Source organism: Synchiropus splendidus, chromosome 10 (assembly GCF_027744825.2).
Source record: "Synchiropus splendidus isolate RoL2022-P1 chromosome 10, RoL_Sspl_1.0, whole genome shotgun sequence".
Taxonomy (NCBI): domain Eukaryota; kingdom Metazoa; phylum Chordata; class Actinopteri; order Syngnathiformes; family Callionymidae; genus Synchiropus; species Synchiropus splendidus.
In genome coordinates, this window is record NC_071343.1 from 19,724,540 (window position 1) to 19,743,566 (window position 19,027).

General features: G+C 43.8%; 9 non-coding genes across 9 annotated transcripts; 5 read left to right on the forward strand and 4 right to left on the reverse strand.

The window, feature by feature from the left end:
• Nucleotides 1-2,240: 2,240 nt before the first annotated feature.
• On the forward strand, nucleotides 2,241-2,350 carry trnal-caa (transfer RNA leucine (anticodon CAA)). The gene is made up of 2 exons: nucleotides 2,241-2,278; nucleotides 2,305-2,350. It is a non-coding gene; the product is annotated as a tRNA-Leu (tRNA).
• A 311-nt stretch (nucleotides 2,351-2,661) lies between these two features.
• trnah-gug (transfer RNA histidin (anticodon GUG)) lies at nucleotides 2,662-2,733 on the reverse strand. The gene has a single exon. It is a non-coding gene; the product is annotated as a tRNA-His (tRNA).
• A 1,370-nt stretch (nucleotides 2,734-4,103) lies between these two features.
• Nucleotides 4,104-4,177, reverse strand: trnai-aau (transfer RNA isoleucine (anticodon AAU)). The gene has a single exon. It is a non-coding gene; the product is annotated as a tRNA-Ile (tRNA).
• A 2,486-nt stretch (nucleotides 4,178-6,663) lies between these two features.
• On the forward strand, nucleotides 6,664-6,773 carry trnal-caa (transfer RNA leucine (anticodon CAA)). Its single transcript has 2 exons — nucleotides 6,664-6,701; nucleotides 6,728-6,773. It is a non-coding gene; the product is annotated as a tRNA-Leu (tRNA).
• A 1,699-nt stretch (nucleotides 6,774-8,472) lies between these two features.
• Nucleotides 8,473-8,545, reverse strand: trnak-cuu (transfer RNA lysine (anticodon CUU)). Its single transcript has one exon. It is a non-coding gene; the product is annotated as a tRNA-Lys (tRNA).
• Nucleotides 8,546-9,284: 739 nt separating this feature from the next.
• trnan-guu (transfer RNA asparagine (anticodon GUU)) lies at nucleotides 9,285-9,358 on the forward strand. Its single transcript has one exon. It is a non-coding gene; the product is annotated as a tRNA-Asn (tRNA).
• Nucleotides 9,359-11,114: 1,756 nt separating this feature from the next.
• On the forward strand, nucleotides 11,115-11,187 carry trnak-uuu (transfer RNA lysine (anticodon UUU)). Its single transcript has one exon. It is a non-coding gene; the product is annotated as a tRNA-Lys (tRNA).
• Nucleotides 11,188-16,830: 5,643 nt separating this feature from the next.
• Nucleotides 16,831-16,904, reverse strand: trnai-aau (transfer RNA isoleucine (anticodon AAU)). The gene has a single exon. It is a non-coding gene; the product is annotated as a tRNA-Ile (tRNA).
• Nucleotides 16,905-18,141: 1,237 nt separating this feature from the next.
• Nucleotides 18,142-18,251, forward strand: trnal-caa (transfer RNA leucine (anticodon CAA)). The gene is made up of 2 exons: nucleotides 18,142-18,179; nucleotides 18,206-18,251. It is a non-coding gene; the product is annotated as a tRNA-Leu (tRNA).
• The last annotated feature ends 776 nt before the right edge of the window (nucleotides 18,252-19,027 follow it).

Sequence of the window (19,027 nt, forward strand, 5' to 3'; positions counted from 1 at the left end):
GATCTACAGCGCGGCAAAGCCCCTCCCCAGCAGCAGGGAGGCGGTGCGAGAGGCAGAATTAAGGCCAAACTAAGTGCTATCCCGTTCCGCTCGCCGCTACCATCAACAACAACTGGTGTATCAACACGACCCTGGTCTCCAGTCACTGCTGTGTGGACATAGAGTTTCTGATCGTGAAATGTAGACCCTTCTACTTGCCCCGTGATTTCACCAGTGTCACAGTGGTGGCCGTGTACATCCCTCCAAACAGGCCCTGACTGTCCTCCATCAAACCATCAGCGACGTGCAGTCCACACACCCGGAGAGTGTCTTCATTGTGGCTGGGGACTTTAACCAGGCCAATATGAAAACTGTGCTTCCGGCCTTTCGCAGAATACCCTGGACCTGGTCTTCACAAACATCAAGAAGGCGCACAGAGCTGTCCCTCGTCCTCACCTCGGCTCCTCAGATCATCTCTCCGTGTTGCTGGTCCCTGCATACCAGCCCCTGCTCACCAGAGAGAAACCAATGGCGAGGACAGTGAGAGTGTGGCCAGAGGGAGCCATGTCAGCCCTTCAGGAGTGCTTCGAGCACAGTGACTGGAGCATGTTCAAGGATGCTGCTACGGACAGTAATCAGCAAACAGACGTGGGGGAGTACGCGTCAGTGGTGACTGGCTCCATCCAGTGGTGCATGGAGAGAGTCACAGTCAACAAGACCATCGTCACTCGGGCCAATCAGAAGCCTTAGATGACGAAAGAGGTGCGTGAAAGACTGAGGGAGCGAAATGTCATCAAATCTGGAGATGGAACGGCATTCAGATCAGCGAGAGCGAATCTGAATCGCGAAATCCGGGCAGCAAAGCGCGCCCACAGTCGGAAGGTCCAAGGCTTCTTCCAGGATGTCAGCAGCACCAGGCAACTGTGGCAGGGCATCCAGACGGCCACGGGCTATAAAGCCCCTCCCTCTCCCTGCCGTGACGACATCAGCTTCCTCAATGAGCTGAATAACTTCTTTGGAAGGTTTGAAGCTCTTAATACCAAGCCTGCGAGGAAAGCTGTCCCCCACCCTGACGAACAGACGCTCAGACTGGACACCGCTACGGTGCAGAGAACTCTGAGGAAGGTGAACGCAAGTAAAGCTGCAGGCCCTGACAACATTCCTGGACGACTGCTGAAGGAATGTGCAGACCAGCTGTCCAAGTGCTCACAGACATCTTCAACACCTCTCTGATCCAGGCGGTCGTCCCCCCATGTTTCATGCCATAATTATTCCTGTGCCCAAGAAACCGACCACCATGTGTCTGGACGACTTTCGCCCCGTTGCACTAACATCCACCATCATGAAGTGCTTTGAGAAGATGGAACCACATCGTCTCCACACTCCCTGCATCATTCGACCCGTTCCAGTTTGCGCTCCACTGAGGATGCCATCTCCACTGCTCTCCACCGGAGTCTGGAGCACCAGGAGGAGAAGAACACTCTGGTTCGAATGCTGTTTCTGGACTTCAGCTCAGCATTTAATACCACCATCCCACAGGGCCTGGTGCATAAATTGGAGCACCTTGGAGTGGAGACCTCCATGTGCAACTGGCTGCTGGACTTTGTCACCAACAGAACCCAGTCTGTCCGAGTAGGAAGTAACACGTCAAGTGTCATCTCCCAGAACATCGGCTCCCCTCAGGGATGTGTCCTCAGCCCACTGCCGTTCACACTGCTGACCCACGACTGTCGCCCCAAGTATAGCAGCAACTACATCCTGAAGTGCGCAGACGACAAAATGTTGTGGTTCCTGGTGCTGTCAGGCTGCTGAACGTTAGACCATAGCTGTTTATTTGTATATCTTCCTGATTATTATTTATCTCATATTTATTGATTTTTGGACATATCGTTTTGTTTTTGGAAAACAGAGGCCTCAGACCAAAATTTCATCATATAGTGATACGTTTTTGTGCAATGACAATAAAGAAAGTCTAAGTCTAAGTCTATTTGTTTATAGTCATGGAATACACCCGTAACATGACAAAGATGTTGCTTTCATTCCTGAAAAGGTTTGTGTTGCAAAAACAAAATCATCATTTGAGCGGTAAAAGTACATTAGTTACTTAGCACATAAAAGTCAGAGGGAAAGAGCAAAATATGATTTAAATCATCAATATCAACAGTCAAAAAATGCTCAAAGCCGTGATCGCTGAACTTTGCAGGTTTTAACTAGTTATTCCAGTGTCTATGCAGCTGCTGACGACCTTCTGAAGGTCAGTTGTCAGGATGGCCGAGCGGTCGAAGGCGCCAGACTCAAGGTGATAAACCTTCCTAACCACGGGACTTCTGGTCTCTGAATGGAGGCGTGGGTTCAAATCCCCCTTTTGACAAACCTTTTTCTCTGCCCCATTGTGAGTTCAGGTTTCCCAGTCTTGCTCTCTTTTGCTTGTTGGGTACAAAAGAGTAAAGACTTTTCTGAAATCTGTCACTTACATTTCTTTCCCCTGGAAAATACAGTCTTAATATAATCATGTTCAAATGACATGAGAGAGAAAAAAAGTTGCCTGTTTAATTGTTTTTTTTAAATGGAACTAGCTTTTAGATCAACAATCCTGAATCAAATCAGAATTTGTATCACGTATACTTTCCATAACTGCAATTCCTGAACCTACAAATTTGAATGAAAAACAGCAAAGCAGAGTGCCGTGACCCGGGTTCGAACCGGGGTTGCTGCGGCCACAACGCAGAGTACTAACCACTATACGATCACGGCTGCTTGGAAACATCTTTCTTGAGCAATACAGACGAGAAAAGTTGTGATGAAATGTGAGGCATGCACTGAGTAAATATTCTTCTCATGAAGTCAAACAATAGTGTTTCATTTTTGCTTCCTAAATGAAAGATTGGTTGTCCATGTGTTTGTTTATGGTTGTGGTGGACTAATGCGAGTCGTGTTTCGAAAAAACAGAATCTTTGAACGCTGGCCAGTGTCTTTTCTCTCCACGCTGCACACGCATCCAAGCAGACACAACGTAGAGTGCCAGCAGGTGCAGAGTCCCAGAGGCGACAGAAGAATCACTGGTTACACTGAAGGTTACCGTATTTTCCACACTATAAGGTGCATCGGAGTATAAGACGCACCTTGAATGAATGGCCTATTTTAAAACTGACTCCATATATCGGCATACTGTAGCGGGTGCTTGGGGTTGTGGTGTCTTAGCCAGTGGGATGATGGGTAGGGACACACAGGTGTGACTCATTAAATAGAGGCTGTATGCCACGCACTGGGGAATCTTTGTTCTGAAGACTGAATAAACGACACACAGAACTTGACCTGCGACTCCTACTCCTTTGTCCTGCCATAGTACCACATGATGAGGCACAAAGAATAGAAGCTACAGTCGGTGCTGGGATTGCGTCATGTATCCACTAGATATAGTAAGGAATAGGAATATAGGAATATAGGAAGTCTCAAAACAGTGCAAAGCAATAACAATATAACAATAACCCAATAACTCAACGCCCCTGGAATTCTTCTTCTTCAGTGTCCAAATTGAACAGTCGGGCGAATACAGCATCCAACATGCCCAGCTCCGTCTGGTCAAAGTCGTCATGATCCGTGTCAGTGTCGCTGCTGTTGTCTGGCAGTTCAATGATGATTCCTGCCTCTCTGAAAGCTTGGACTACGGTTGAGACTGATATATCAGGCCAGGCATTTACGATCCACTGGCAGATAGAGGCGTATGTTGTTCGGCATTGTCTCCCTGTCTTGGTGAACGTGTGTTCGCCTTCTATCATCCACTGTTCCCACACAGTTCGCATTCCAGCTTTGAATGCCCTGTTGGCACCAATATCAAGTGGCTAGAGTTCTTCAGTCAATCCTGCCAGATTGACAGCAAGCCCCGAATTTGTGTCCCGGTTTTTCAACGTTGAAAAACCTGATTAACTTGTCTTTTCTTCATCCATCCTTTCAGGTTAGGGTTGATGATGATGGCTGCAAAGTTTTCTTTTGGCAAGGTATTCCTGTTAAAAATACCCGTGGGTGGAAGTTTCTGGCCATTAGTCTGGCAGGCGAGAACTATAGTGAGAAGCAGTATTTCGTTCCTTTAATACATTTGGGTGGAATTTTCTAAAATAAAATAATGGCCAGTATGGGGATCGAACCCATGACCTTGGCGTTATTAGCACCACGCTCTAACCATCTGAGCTAACCGGCATGCTGATATAGAGGTTTAAGGATACAACTCTCTGTGGAATGAAGAATCTGAGATTCAAGTTCTTTTGTGCACATTATCTTATCTTTTCGACCTTGTATGTGTTGTCTCCATCCTAATGTCCCATTCATGCGTTCAAAAAGGGATCATTGCTACTGTAGATGATCTGTTGCTTCTGAATGCAAATGACACTATACATGCGTGAGAATGAACATCACAGATTACATATGAGAGTGTCATGTACGTATGTACCATTCCGTACTAGAGTATGAGCATGAGACTTCCTCTGTCCGAATGGAGGAGCGGCTAGAAGACTTGGGGTGTAGACAGGAATGTCTGTTTTCTCTGGAGCTCCCTGAAGGTCTTGTCTCAGCGACTCAGCCTGGAGGTCAAACGTGGGCGTGCACGTGTGTGACGATGTGTATCTGGTACGAGGAACGCCCTTGATCCAGCCTCTATTTATTGTGTTTGTACTTTGAACAATTTGATGGATAGCGATGCCAAGCGATGAGACGATGTTATGCTGATGTGGAATAAACAGAAGCTTGCATCCCACTGCTTCTGTGGTTCCTTCTGCCCTGACTTGACGCCCTGAGAAGTGTATCACCCGCTGTCCACACAACACGAACACATTCACCATAGAAATGGAATGCATTTACAGTAAATGCACACACATGCCATAATCCTGATTGAATGTTCTCTGGTCCCTTATTTTTTTGGTTTTGTGTTTCTCACAGATCGGGTGGACAGATTTTCAGAAATACAGAAGTATTGACCCTTGAAAACTTTGCTCCTTGTTTGTGGCAGGCTGACTCTTCCAAATCCCAGCTACGATTAATGATGTGTCAATAAGTTACATTTGTTTAACAAGGCATTTACTTTGCCCTGTTCCAAAACAATCTAATTTCTGGAGATGCTGTGCAATAATGGACATAAATAAACCTTTTCTATTTGTAAACTTAAATGTAGTGATGAGGCCACTACTTTTATATTGACACACCGTAACACGACAAAGATGTTGCTTTCATTCCTGAAAAGGTTTGTGTTGCAAAAACAAAATCATCATTTGAGCGGTAAAAGTACATTAGTTACTTAGCACATAAAAGTTCTCTGCCCCATTGTGAGTTCACGTTTCCCAGTCTTGCTCTCTTTTGCTTGTTGGGTACAAAAGACTAAAGACTTTTCTGAAATCTGTCACTTACATTTCTTTCCCCTGGCAAATACAGTCTTAATATATTCATGTTCAAATGACATGAGAGAGAAAAAAAGTTGCCTGTTTAATTGTTTTTTTTAAATGGAACTAGCTTTTAGATCAACAATCCTGAATCAAATCAGAATTTGTATCACGTATACTTTCCATAACTGCAATTCCTGAACCTACAAATTTGAATGAAAAACAGCAAAGCAGAGTGCCGTGACGCGGGTTCGAACCGGGGTTGCTGCGGCCACAACGCAGAGTACTAGCCACTATACGATCACGGCTGCTTGGAAACATCTTTCTTGAGCAATACAGACGAGAAAAGTTGTGATGAAATGTGAGGCATGCACTGAGTAAATATTCTTCTCAAGTCAAACAATAGTGTTTCATTTTTGCTTCCTAAATGAAAGATTGGTTGTCCATGTGTTTGTTTGTGGTTGTGGTTGTGGTGGACTAATGTGAGTGTGTCGTGTTTCGAAAAAACACAGAATCTTCGAACGCTGGCCAGTGTCTTTTCTCTCCACGCTGCACACGCATCCAAGCAGACACAACGTAGAGTGCCAGCAGGTGCAGAGTCCCAGAGGCAACAGAAGAATCAGTGGTTAAACTGAAGGTTACCGTATTTTCCACACTATAAGGTGCATCGGATTATAAGACGCACCTTGTATGAATGGCCTATTTTAAAACTGACTCCATATATCGGCATACTGCAGCAGGTGCTTGGGGGTGTGGTGTCTTAGCCAGTGGGATGATGGGTAGGGACACACAGGTGTGACTCATTAAATAGAGGCTGTATGCCACGCACTGGGGAATCTTTGTTGTGAAGACTGAACAAACGACACACAGAACTTGACCTGCGACTCCGACTCCTTTGTCCTGCCACAGTACCACATGATGAGGCACATAGAATAGAAGCTAGAGTCGTGGCTAGGGTTGTGTTATGTATCCACTAGATATAGTAAGGAATAGGAATATATAGGAATATAGGAAGTCTCAAAACAGTGCAAAGCAATAACAATATAACAATAACCCAATAACTCAACGTTGTTCAAACATTAATGTCCAGATTCACAATATGACCAACCTTGTTCAGTGGTAAAGAGAAACAGGAAAAGCTCACTTTATCAGTTCATTCCTCATCCACGAATCCCTGGAATTCTTCTTCTTCTTCTGTCTGAATTGAACAGTCGGGCGAATACAGCATCCAACATGCCCGACTCCGTCTGGTCAAAGGGTTTAACTGGTTATTCCAGTTTATATGCAGCTGCTGACGACCTTTTGTTGGTCAGTTGTCAGGATGGCCGAGTGGTCTAAGGCGCCAGACTCAAGGTGATAAACCGTCCTAACCATGGGACTTCTGGTCTCTGAATGGAGGCGTGGGTTCGAATCCCACTTCTGACAAATCCTTTTCTCTGCCCCATTGTAAGGTCACGTTTCCCAGTCTTGCTCTCTTTTATTGCTTATAAAGCGCTGAAGACTTTTCTAAAATCTGTCACATTTATTTCCCCTGGCAAATACAGTGTTGATATATACAGATTCTAATGTCACGAGAGAGAAAAAAAGTAGCCAGTTTAGGGGCGAGCATTTCCATCAACAATCCTGAATCTAATCAAAATTTGTATCATGCACAGTTTCTGTGATCTTCCACAACTGCAATTCCTCACCAGAGAATAAAAAAGAATAACTAAGTAGCTTAGTTAAAATAACTTGCAACTGAAAAGAGAAGTAACAAAAAACACCTCCTTGCTCTTCTGAAAAGTTGTGCAAACAGGGTCTATACCTGTGTCGGTTTGAACTACCAACCTACCAATTAATTTTCTTTCATGCGTGTTAGGATTTCAAGATGGGTCCAGACATCCGCTAGTTTAGGAACTTTTCTGACCTGAAGTGGCCCGGCTAGCTCAGTCGGTAGAGCATGAGAATCTTAATCTCACAGTCGTTGGCCACAGTATTTTATCTGCCTCTAATCTGGGTGGTCTACATCCTTGGGCCCACACGATGCACCGACTGCAGAGGCAAATCTTCCCTTCTCTGCGTTATGTTTGTGTGTCTGTCTGCTGAACAGAGAGCTCAGTGGTCTCATCCTCCTGCTTGTTGTGTGCTTGTTCAACTTCTCTTCAACAGGCACAGTGCAACATTTCCTTTCTGTGTGTTTTATCATTTGTTTGTTCTCTCGTTTCAAATTCCCTCCCCTAGTTCTTATTGTGTGTTTCTTTGTTCCCTGATCTTATCAACTGACAGTGTTTGATATCTTTCTTTTCCACAAAAACTGATGTATAAACCTGTCTGTGTGCTGGATGTGTGTTTTAATGTTAATGTTGCTATGTCACCAGTCTGCAGGCACACAGCAACGGCAGCAGGACTGTACCAACCATATGTCCTGTACATTGACCAGTGGAATGACTGTGCCACTGAGTACCTGGAGTCCAAACGCTTTGTTTGAAAGATGTTACTTTCATCTGGAAAAAGGATTTTGGGATCTCAAAATGTGGAAAATAAACCTTTTTGTGCCAAAAAAAAAAACACCATGATTTGAACCTGAAAAGTACAGCACATTAAGTAGTTAGAAAATAGAAGTCAGATGGAAAAAAACAAATGTGACTTGAAATCAAAAAATAATTCAACCGTCAAACATGATTTGCTAAAAATCAGTTCCTGTGGGGAAAATAAAAGTAGTACTGAATGTAACTTCACTTCTTTGAACAGGTTTCACCATTACTTTATCTACTCCAAGGCTCTGCCTCTGCCTGTAGCGATAAGTTCCCACCCAGCAGTCAGTTTTGCGTGACACTGATGGAATTGTGCAAACATGCTTTTAGATCTCTAGCTTCCATGCATGAAAATCATGCTCAAGATTCTGATGCTTCACTGGCTAATTGTTTAAGGACAATGTTTATCATCCCGAGTTCCTGCATGAGCCCCTCAATATTGGGTGGAAGTTCTGTATTACAGTCAAATGCTGCCATTTCGTGGCCTGACCACTAATCGGTGGCTCTTGTTTGAGATGAATCTCAAAGAAGGGAAGATTTGCCTCTGCAGTCGGTGCATCGTGTGGACACAAGAATGTAGACCACCCAGATTAGAGGCAGATAAAATACTGCGCCCAACGTGGGGCTCGAACCCACGACCCAGAGATTAAGAGTCTCATGCTCTACCGACTGAGCTAGCCGGGCCACCGACGTGAGAAAAGTTCCAAAATTAGAGGATTTCTTGAACCATCTTGAAATCTTGAAAAAGAATATGAATTGTTAGGTTGGTGGTTCAAACCCACACAGGTATAGACCCTATTTGATCACAGCCTGTGGAAAGAGGAAACTGAAACTTGAATGAAAAAAAAGATCAAATGAAATATCTCACCAACACAGCTGTCAAGCCACGTCACAGACGGGGCAGGAGTCTTGGAATTGAGTGACTGCCTATTTCAGAAATAAACTCTTAGTGACAAACACTTAACAACATAATATACATGTATCAAGTGTCGAGTAACCTTGAGTAAGTGGACTGTTTTTATACTGTTCTCTGAGCCAGATGTTTCCTTTCTCAATACCACATTAGGAGACATTGAGTGAAAGTCTCAGCAGGTGACCTGGGGTGCGAGAGGTGCCAGGTACGAAACCCAGATGAGCCCCATCTGAGGGACTCCTTTTAGAGTTGTAGTTTCTGTGCACCCTCTGTAACCATACTGCCCTATATCATCACTAGTGAATGGGCTTGTTCCAGAATGATCTTTCAACTTTAGCGTGATGAGGTTCCTGCAATGAATTTGATCAATCAATCGATAGGTATCAATAGAGAGCAGCTGACCAAAATGATGGTCAGTTTCCCACACTGGGAGTCAATGGTGGCCTGAGTGCCCGACCGTATGGGACATGTTTACAAACGTTTGATCCAGATGTTAGATTGCTGTTTCATGTCTCTGTGGCGCAATAGGTTAGCGCGTTCGGCTGTTAACCGAAAGGTTGGTGGTTCGAGCCCACCCAGGGACGTACACTGTTTTATGGATACTAAATTGTGTTTCAACTGGGCTGTCAAACTCAATCCCTGAAGGGGAAACAAAGGCTTTGAATTCAACTGCAATGATACAATTGAGAATGTGTGTGAATCTACATAAAACTGTATTCATGTGGACACCAGTTGTACATAATCTGTGATGTTCATTCTCATGCACGTACAGGGTCATTTGCATTCAGACCCCTTTAATGGATCATGTTCGATAACAACAATCCATTGAAGGTGTGATTTTTTTTTTTTTGTCCTCTCTGGTATGTTAACCATGCATGATAAGAAATTGGTTCGTATCGTGGATGAACCAATGACCTTGGTGTTATTAGTAACTCTCATTTTGACTGGAGTCATTCTGCAGACCTGTCCAATTGATTATGAAGAACAACACATGAGATGGGGAGGAAGACTCACAGGAGGCTTCGTCAGTTCTACTGAGCTGGGTTGGAGTTCAGGCTTATATCAGGCCATCTGAATGGGACAAGATGTTGATGGACAGGGGTGGAGCCAGTCCAGTGTGATGGGTGACAAGAGTCAGTATTATGCTAATGGGGTCTTCTTTTGCCAAAATGCAGACAGTGCTGTCTTCAAAGGAGTGTTTCTTGTCCTCTATATGTAAATGGACTGCAGAGTCTTGTCCAGAGGAGTTGGCTCTCCTGTGTTGGGCCATTCGTTTGTGGAGAGGTTGTTTAGTTTCTCCAATGTAAAGGTCTGGGACTCTTGGCTGCACTGGATTGCATAAACCACATTGCTCCTTTTCTGGCTCACAGGGAATAACTATGCTGTTACGGTGCTGGACATTGTTTTCTTTGTCCTTTGTGTTCCCTTTTGATGTTTTGGTCATTCCTGATGTGAATCTCCTCCTTCTCTCTCCCCCTAGGTGAGCTGGGGATGTTTTGGGCTCGATGTCTCAAAGTTCTGATGACTCCAAGTTTTTGTTCTAGTGAGAGTCAAATTGGAGGTATTGGTCGGCGTGTGTTGGTTTCCTGTACACTTCGATGTTCAGGCTTCTGTCTGCTTCAGTGTTTACAGCACAGTCCAGAAAAGGTAGTCTGTTGTTTTCCACATCTTCTTGGGTGAATTTGATGTGTCCGTCTACCAAGTTGATGTGTTGTGTGAAGGGTTCTACTTCATCCTTTTAGATTAGGACCCAGGTGTCATCCACATATCTGAACCAACAGCTGGGTGGTGTGGCCTTGTATGAAACTGTTAGAACTGACGAAGCCTTCTGGTTAGGAGACGAAAAGTTTTCTTTGACTATTACTAGTCCGGTTGACCTGATTCAAACCTTTGCTGCGAGATACAAATTCTGAGCCAAAGAAGAAGAGAAAGACAACACTGAGGTTCACTGATGATGGAGAAACAGTATTTCATTCCTTGAGTACATTTTAAGAGGTGTTATCAGGGGGTTAGATTGGGTGTCGGGAGCCTCAGTACAGTTTTTGGAAATGAATTAAAGACGAAATTGTCCTACATCCTTGTGCCCACACAATGCACCCAGAGTCAAATCTTTCCTTCAATGTGTTATGGTTGTGTGTCTGTTTGCTGTCTGTCACTCAAACACAGAGCTAAGTGGTCTCATTCTTCAGTTGTCTAGACCTGTACAATTGCTATCTGCCAGTGGATCGTAAATGTCTGGGCTGATACATCAGTCTCAACCAATACTGTTGCGTTGCAAAGCGTGCATTGAACCGATGATGCGCAACGTCCCCTGCTTCCACACCACGATCCATGTACAGAGCCTGGATAGCTCAGTCGGTAGAGCATCAGACTTTTAATCTGAGGGTCCAGGGTTCAAGTCCCTGTTCAGGCGATCCTTTTATCAGGCACATGGTCTCCAGTCAAGATGAGCACCAAAAGCTGTTCTGAACCTTCACATGCCCAATCGAAATCTTCATAACACCACTTCAAACGGATTAAAGGAGTAAATCCTCCTTCCTAAACACCATTATATTTGTGGGCGGGTGAAGGCTCGAAGATGATGACTTGACTTTTTACTTTTCAAACCACCAGAACCGCAAACAAAAACATGGTCAACCAATCTTTCATTCATGACACAGAAGTAAAACACTGTTTGACTCCACGAGAAGAATATTAGCACAGTGCATGACACACATTTCATCACAACTTTTTCGTCTGTATTGCTCAAGAAAGATGTTTCCAAGAAGCTGTGATCGTGTCGATGTTAGTACTCTGCGTTGTAGCCACAGAAATTCCAGTTTGAATCCGGTCACGGTACTTTGCTTTTCTTCACATCACTGTGAGCCTTCAGTCCCATCCAATATGTTGTTCTTCATTGGACAGGTCTGCAGAATGTCTCCAGTCAAAATGAGGGTTGCTAATAACATTGTGATCATGGGTTCAACCCCAGCAATTACCTTTTTTTTTATCATGGATATAAAACATGCAAGGAAATATAAAATGCTAGAATGTAATTTGTTCTCAAAGTAGTTTTATCCTTGATAAACCAGTGACACCTGGTGATGCTGTGTAATAATGGATAGAAATAAACCTTTTCTATTTGTAAACTTAAATGTAGTGATGAGGCCACTACTTTTATATTCACACACCGTAACACAACAAAGATGTTGCTTTCGTTCGTGAAAAGGTTTGTGTTGCAAAAACAAAATCATCATTTGAGAGTTAAATCTACATTAATTACTTTGCACACAAAAGTCAGATGGATAGAGCAAAATATGATTTCAATCATCTATATAAAGAGGAAAAAAATTTGCTCAAAGCTGTGATCGCTGAACTTTGCATTAACTGGTTATACCAGTTTCTATGAATCTGCTGACAAGACTCTGAAGGTCAGTTGTCAGGATGGCCGAGCGGTCGAAGGCGCCAGACTCAAGGTGATAAACCTTCCTAACCATGGGACTTCTGGTCTCTGAATGGAGGCGTGGGTTCGAATTCTTCCTCTCTTCAATTGCTTCTAAAGCGCAGAAGAGTTTTAAAAAATCTGTCACTTACATTTCTTTCCCCCTTGACAAATACGGTGTTGATATATTCAGATTCAAATGACATGAGAGAGAGAAAAAAGTATCCAGTTTAGGGGCGAGCATTTCCATCAACAATCCTGAATGTTATCAGAATTTGTATCGCGTACAGTTTCTGTGATCTTCCATCACTGCAATTCCTCACCAAAGAATAATAAAAAAAACTAAGTACCTAAGTTAAAATAACTGAACAAATGTAGACACAAGCACCCAAAATATCTTATATCTAATATATGGATTTTGATGGCCAGTCTCATTTCTCTCCACACTGCACACGCATCCAAGCAGACACAACGTAGAGTGCCAGCAGGTGCAGAGTCCCAGAGGCGACAGAAGAATTACTGGTTAAACTGGTTAAACTACATCAAAAGCCATATACTTATGGCTTTTGATGTAGATTCATTCTGTCAGTTCAAATCTTCATGGAAGTCAGCAGCTCTCTCTGTTCCACTAACACTAATTCCTATTTCATCTGGGGCGTCAAACTAAATACCTAAAGGGCCATGTGGGTGCAGCTATTTGTTTCAACCAAACAAGCAGCATCAAACTAGCCCCATTGGTTCAACTGTGTGCTCCAGATCGGTTTGACAAAAAAACCTGCACCTGCAAATTTGAATGAAAAAAAAGAAAAGCAGAGTGCCGTGACCCGGGGTTGCTGCGGCCACAACGCAGAGTACTAACCACTATACGATCACGGCTGCTTGGAAACATCTTTCTTAAGCAATACAGACGAGAAAACTCGTGATGAAATGTGAGGCATGCACTGAGTAAATATTCTTCTCATGAAGTCAAACAATAGTGTTTCATTTTTGCTTCCTAAATGAAAGATTGGTTGTCCATGTGTTTATGGTTGTGGTGGACTAATGTGAGTCGTGTTTCGAAAAAACACAGAATCTTCGTACGCTGGCCAGTGTCTTTTCTCTCCACCCTGCACACGCATCCAAGCAGACACAACGTAGAGTGCCAGCAGGTGCAGAGTCCCAGTGGCGACAGAAGAATCACTGGTTACACTGAAGGTTACCGTATTTTCCACACTATAAGGTGCATCGGATTATAAGACGCACCTTCAATGAATGGCCTATTTTAAAATTGATTTCATATATCGGCGTAGCGAATGGGGGGGTGGGGTCTCTTACACAGTGGGATGATGGGTAGGGACAAACAGGTGTGACTCATTAAATAGAGGCTGTATGCGACACACTGGGGAATCTTTGTTGTGAAGACTGAATAAACGACACACAGAACTTGACCTGCGACTTCTACTCCTTAGCAATAACAATATAACAATAACCCAATAACTTAACGCCCCTGGAATTCTTCTTCTTCAGTGTCCAAATTGAACAGTCGGGCGAATACAGCATCCAACATGCCCAGCTCCGTCTGGTCCGAGTCAGGGTCGCTATCAGTTGAGACTGATATATCAGGCCAGGCATTTACGATCCACTGGCAGATAGAGGCGTATGTTGTTCGGCATTGTCTCCCTGTCTTGGTGAACGTGTGTTCACCTTCTATCATCCACTGTTCCCACACAGTTCGCATTCCAGCTTTGAATGCCCTGTTGGCACCAATATCAAGTGGCTAGAGTTCTTCAGTCAAACCTGCCAGATTGACAGCAAGCCCCGAATTTGTGTCCCGGTTTTTCAACGTTGAAAAATCTGGTTAACTCGTCTTTTCTTCATCTATCCCTTCAGGTTAGGGTTGATGATGATGGCTGGAAAGTTTTCTTTTGGCAAGGTATTCCTGTTAAAAATACCCATGGGTGGAAGTTTCTGGCCATTAAGGTACGTACACACCGAACGCGACATTTCTGTCGCGGTAGCGCCAGTCGTCAGCAGCAGGTAGCTTGCTCAAGTCGTCATTAGTCGCCACCTGTCCGGATCAAAAGTAGGTCAGTCACCGGGGGGCGTGGTCTCAAGTTGTTGTGGACGGTGGATTGAAGATGGCGGAGCCGGTGCTCAAACTATCGCTACTTATTAATTGAAAACATGGAAAAAGAGACGTCTCTCGTTTCGTAGCATTCGACAGAGCCGCTCACACTGGTGAATTTAACTTCCTGCTCCAGCAGCGTCACCGGGATACGGCCGCTTCGTGCGGTACTTCAGGCGGAACCGCCGCGAGTTGGACGACCTGTTGGTCCGGATCAGTGGCCGAATACAGGACACCAAGTACCGCGGTCTGTCCTCTGGTGAACGTCTGTCTTCGGTCAGCACCTCGATGTGTAGTTATGTACGCCGACTTGTGTCCAGATATATAATCTGTCATCGTCAATAATTTGTACACTAATGTCTTTTCAGTGAGCGCCACTTTGTGGTAATCAATGAATGCAACAGTTAAATGCATTGTGATGAAACAATTTATCCTGTGAGGTAGATGCACTGTTGTATGGTTGATATATACTTTGTTAAATTATCACCAACATATATATGTTTACATATCCATGTATGGTTTATATTTTGCAGATCTTCGGTAACAGGAGACTCATCACCAACTGCTTCAGTGTTGTGTGACCGTCCACTTCCAGGAGCTGACCAGAGGATCACGGCCACAGACCACATATGTTTGTGTCGCAGATGAGGCTTCTCCTTTGTGAACAAACAGTTATCAGTGCACCACAACTGCTCGTTTAAGAGTCACCCACCTATTTTAACAAAGCATAGGTTCTTGCATATATATTTCATCTCTGCAATAAAACAAAGCTGTGTTCAACTCAATTTGTTGACATTTTGCAAAGTGCTTTTGATTTTATTTTTTTCTGTGAATCCATTTTTCACAAAACGAAATGTTCATTGTCAAACACTTTATTTGCAAAAATAAAGTAACTAATTCATTTATACTCATTCAATGCACACAGAATCACAGTCAAACTTGAAGTGAACTACGTAGGTGTGTTTTGAAGGATCTTCCTCAGAGGGACGAGGGTCAAGAGAGGCGGAGGAAGTGGGGCGGCATCCGGTTCTTTAATGAGACTGTGGCTACAAAGAAAATAAATGAAGGGTCCAAATGATTTCAGTCAGCTGTTGTTTTGTTTGGTAAAGTAACATGTACATTTTACATTTATGTGGAACCTGGAAGGAACGAGGACCTTGAAAACTGTCCCTTCTTCTGAGCTGGGTGTGTGGAGGGAGTACATTAGTAGATGTTTGAGCTCAGCTTCAGCATTGGGGGACACCTTCCTCTGTAGGTCTCTTCCATCGGTGCCCTGCACATAATGGAAGTTGAGTTCAATTACATGCCATAGTGATGAGTAATAATAAATCAAATCTGTATATGACAGCTATTGAGTTAACCTAAAGCAGGTCATGTCACTATGACAGTGAATGATGTAGAACAATAACATTTAATAAAAAAATAGAATAATGCTAGAAAATGTTATTTCTACATACATCAGGAGCAGCAGTGGAGGAGGAGGGGCCAGTGGCAGGTGGAGGAGACGCAGCAGCACCAGGTGAAGAGGGAGGAAGGTCCATCCTCCTCCTCATCATCACCAACATCATGAGTGGATCCATCCTCCTCCTCTCCTTAATGACAGCATGGTGTGAAACAGTGTAATGTGTAAACAGAAAAAAGCAATACAGAAAGCTACATACATTTTTATATTTATATATTAATCTAGTATTCAGAATGTCCCCACTAAATGAACGTGCAAACCTACCTGCTACCTTGCTGCTGCTGCCTCTCCAGTCATGATGGCCGAGGTCTCTCTGGGAGATGAAGGGCTCCAGAAGAGAGAGGACGGAGAAGAACGCTCACTTCACGGCACTACAGTAGATGCCGCTGACCACTCCGCTCCTCGGTCACCATCCTCCCCTCATATAAACAGAGCCTTCAGGACGTCTCATCTGAATTAAATTAAATCAGAAACAGTACTTATTTATCCTGTCGCCATGCATACGTAGTTTCTACCGTCGCAGCAGTACATTCGCCACGTAAACTCGGTGGACATTGCGTAGACGAATATAACTTAAGTAAACTTACGTGAATAAAGGTCTCAACTCACCAGGAACGCCACCGTTGTGGCGAACTTTCCCTCCGGACAAGATTCTTCCTATTTATGTTCCGTAGGAAATTAAAAAATGCACGATTTGAGCCACTCTCAGGACGGCGGAAAGTCTGCTTGTAAACAACCGCGGCGATTTGCTTCTCCTCCGCCGGGACACGTCACTCGCGGATCTGGTCTCTGATTGGTCAACGCTCCGCAGGTGGTGAACTTCTGCGACTGTCGCTGTACACCAGTTGTGTCGTCTTGAGTAGCCGGAGTCGCCGTATGTAGCTCAAATCTTGTGGCGTTGCACACCCCAGTCGTCAACCCCATTGACTTTCTATGCAAATCAGTCGTGTCGCTCGCGGAAGTCGCGTTTGGTCTGTACGTACCGTTAGTCTGGCGGGTGAGAACGATAGTGAGAAGCAGTATTTCGTTCCTTTAATACATTTGGGTGGAATTTTCTAAAATCAAATAATGGCCAGTATGGGGATCGAACCCATGACCTTGGCGTTATTAGCACCACGCTCTAACCATCTGAGCTAACCGGCCTGCAACTAAATGGGTTTAAGGACACAACTCTCTGTGGAATGAAGACTCAGAGATTCAAGTTCTGTTGTGCACATTATCTTATCTTATCTACCTAACCTTGGATGTGTTGTCTCCATCCTAATGTCCCATTCATGCGTTCAAAAAGGGATCATTGCTACTGTAGATGATCTGTTGCTTCTGAATGCAAATGACACTATCCATGCATGAGATTACGTACGAGAGTATCATGTACGAATGTACCATTCCGTACTAGAGTATGAGCATGAGACTTCCTCTGTCCGAATGGAGGAGCGGCTAGAAGACTTGGGGTGTAGACAGGAATGTCTGTTTTCTCTGGAGCTCCCTGAAGGTCTTGTCTCAGCGACTCTGCCTGGAGGTCAAATGTGGGCGTGCACGTGTGTGACGATGTGTATCTAGTACGAGGAACGCCCTTGATCCAGCCACTATTTATTGTGTTTGTACTTTGAACAATTTGATGCATAGCGATGCCAAGCGATGAGACGATGTTATGCTGATGTGGAATAAACCGAAGCTTGCATCCCACTGCTTCTGTGGTTCCTTCTGCCCTGACTTGACGCCCTGAGAAGTGTATCACCCGCTGTCCGGATTACACGAACACATTCACCATAGAAATGGAATGCATTTACAGTAAATGCACACACATGCCATAATCCTGATTGAATGTTCTCTGGTCCCTTATTTTTTTGGTTTTGTGTTTCTCACAGATCGGGTGGACAGATTTTCAGAAATACAGAAGTATTGACCCTTGAAAACTTTGCTCCTTGTTTGTGGCAGGCTGACTCTTCCAAATCCCAGCTACGGTTAATGATGTGTCAATAAGTTACATTTGTTTAACAAGGCATTTACTTTGCCCTGTTCCAAAACAATCTAATTTCTGGAGATGCTGTGCAATAATAGACATGAATAAACCTTTTCTATTTGGATTAAATGTAGTGATGAGGCCACTACTTTTATAGTCACACACCATAACACGACAAAGATGTTGCTTTCATTTGTGAAAAGGTTTGTGTTGCAAAAACAAAATCATCATTTGCGGGCTAAAAGTACATTAGAGACTTAGCACATAAAAGTCAGATGGAAAGAGCAAAATATGATTTAAATAATCAATATAAACAGTCCAAAAATTTTGCTCAAATCTGTGATCACTGAACTTTGCAGGGTTGAACTGGTTATTCAAGTTTCTACGCAGCTGCTGACGACCTTCTGAAGGTCAGTTGTCAGGATGGCCGAGTGGTCGAAGGCGCCAGACTCAAGGTGATAAACCTTCCTAACCATGGGACTTCTGGTCTCTGAATGGAGGCGTGGGTTCGAATCCCACTTCTGACAGATCCTTTTCTCTGCCCTATTCTTTGTCAGTTCATGTTTCCCAGTCTTGCTGTCTTTTATTGCCTGTTGGGTACGAAAGAGTAAAGCGCTCAAGACTTGAAATCTGTCACTTACATTTCTTTCCCCTGGCGAATACTATATTAATATATTCATGTGTTGAAAGAAATGGAGGAGAAAAAAAAATAGGCGATATAGGAGATAGGATTGATGAAGTGAACATATAAAAAAGGTTTTGTACGACCAGCTGCAGGTGGAGATGGAGAGCCAGCCACGACATGAGCTGAGGATCATCATTGGCGACCTGAATACGAAGGTTGGTCAGGACCAGTGGCGTGTATTTCAACCCAAGGCCTTCAGCGACGTCATATTTATTCTTACCTAAATTTATATGCCTCATAATAACATCAATATATGACAGCAGGGCTTGACAATCCACACATAGCAACCTTAATATTGGTTAATCGATCAATGTGCAATTTCCGGAGCATTTAAAATCAATTATCTGTTGTATTTTTGACATTTCATTTTGTTACTGTTGATTTAGTAACTAATAGACATGACAACCAATGCTCTCTCAGAGCTCTCACTCTCCACACCTGTGTGAGTTTTCCACCCCGTACGCTCCATGTGGCTCTCATGCAGAGTGACAACATGCATTAAATGTTCCGCATGAAGAGAAAGCATCCTGGAGAAACACACTTGAAAAGTGAAGGGGAGCCTGACAGTTGTAATTTTACAGGTAGTCCACTGAGGCCCCATGTGGGTCGAGAGGCCCC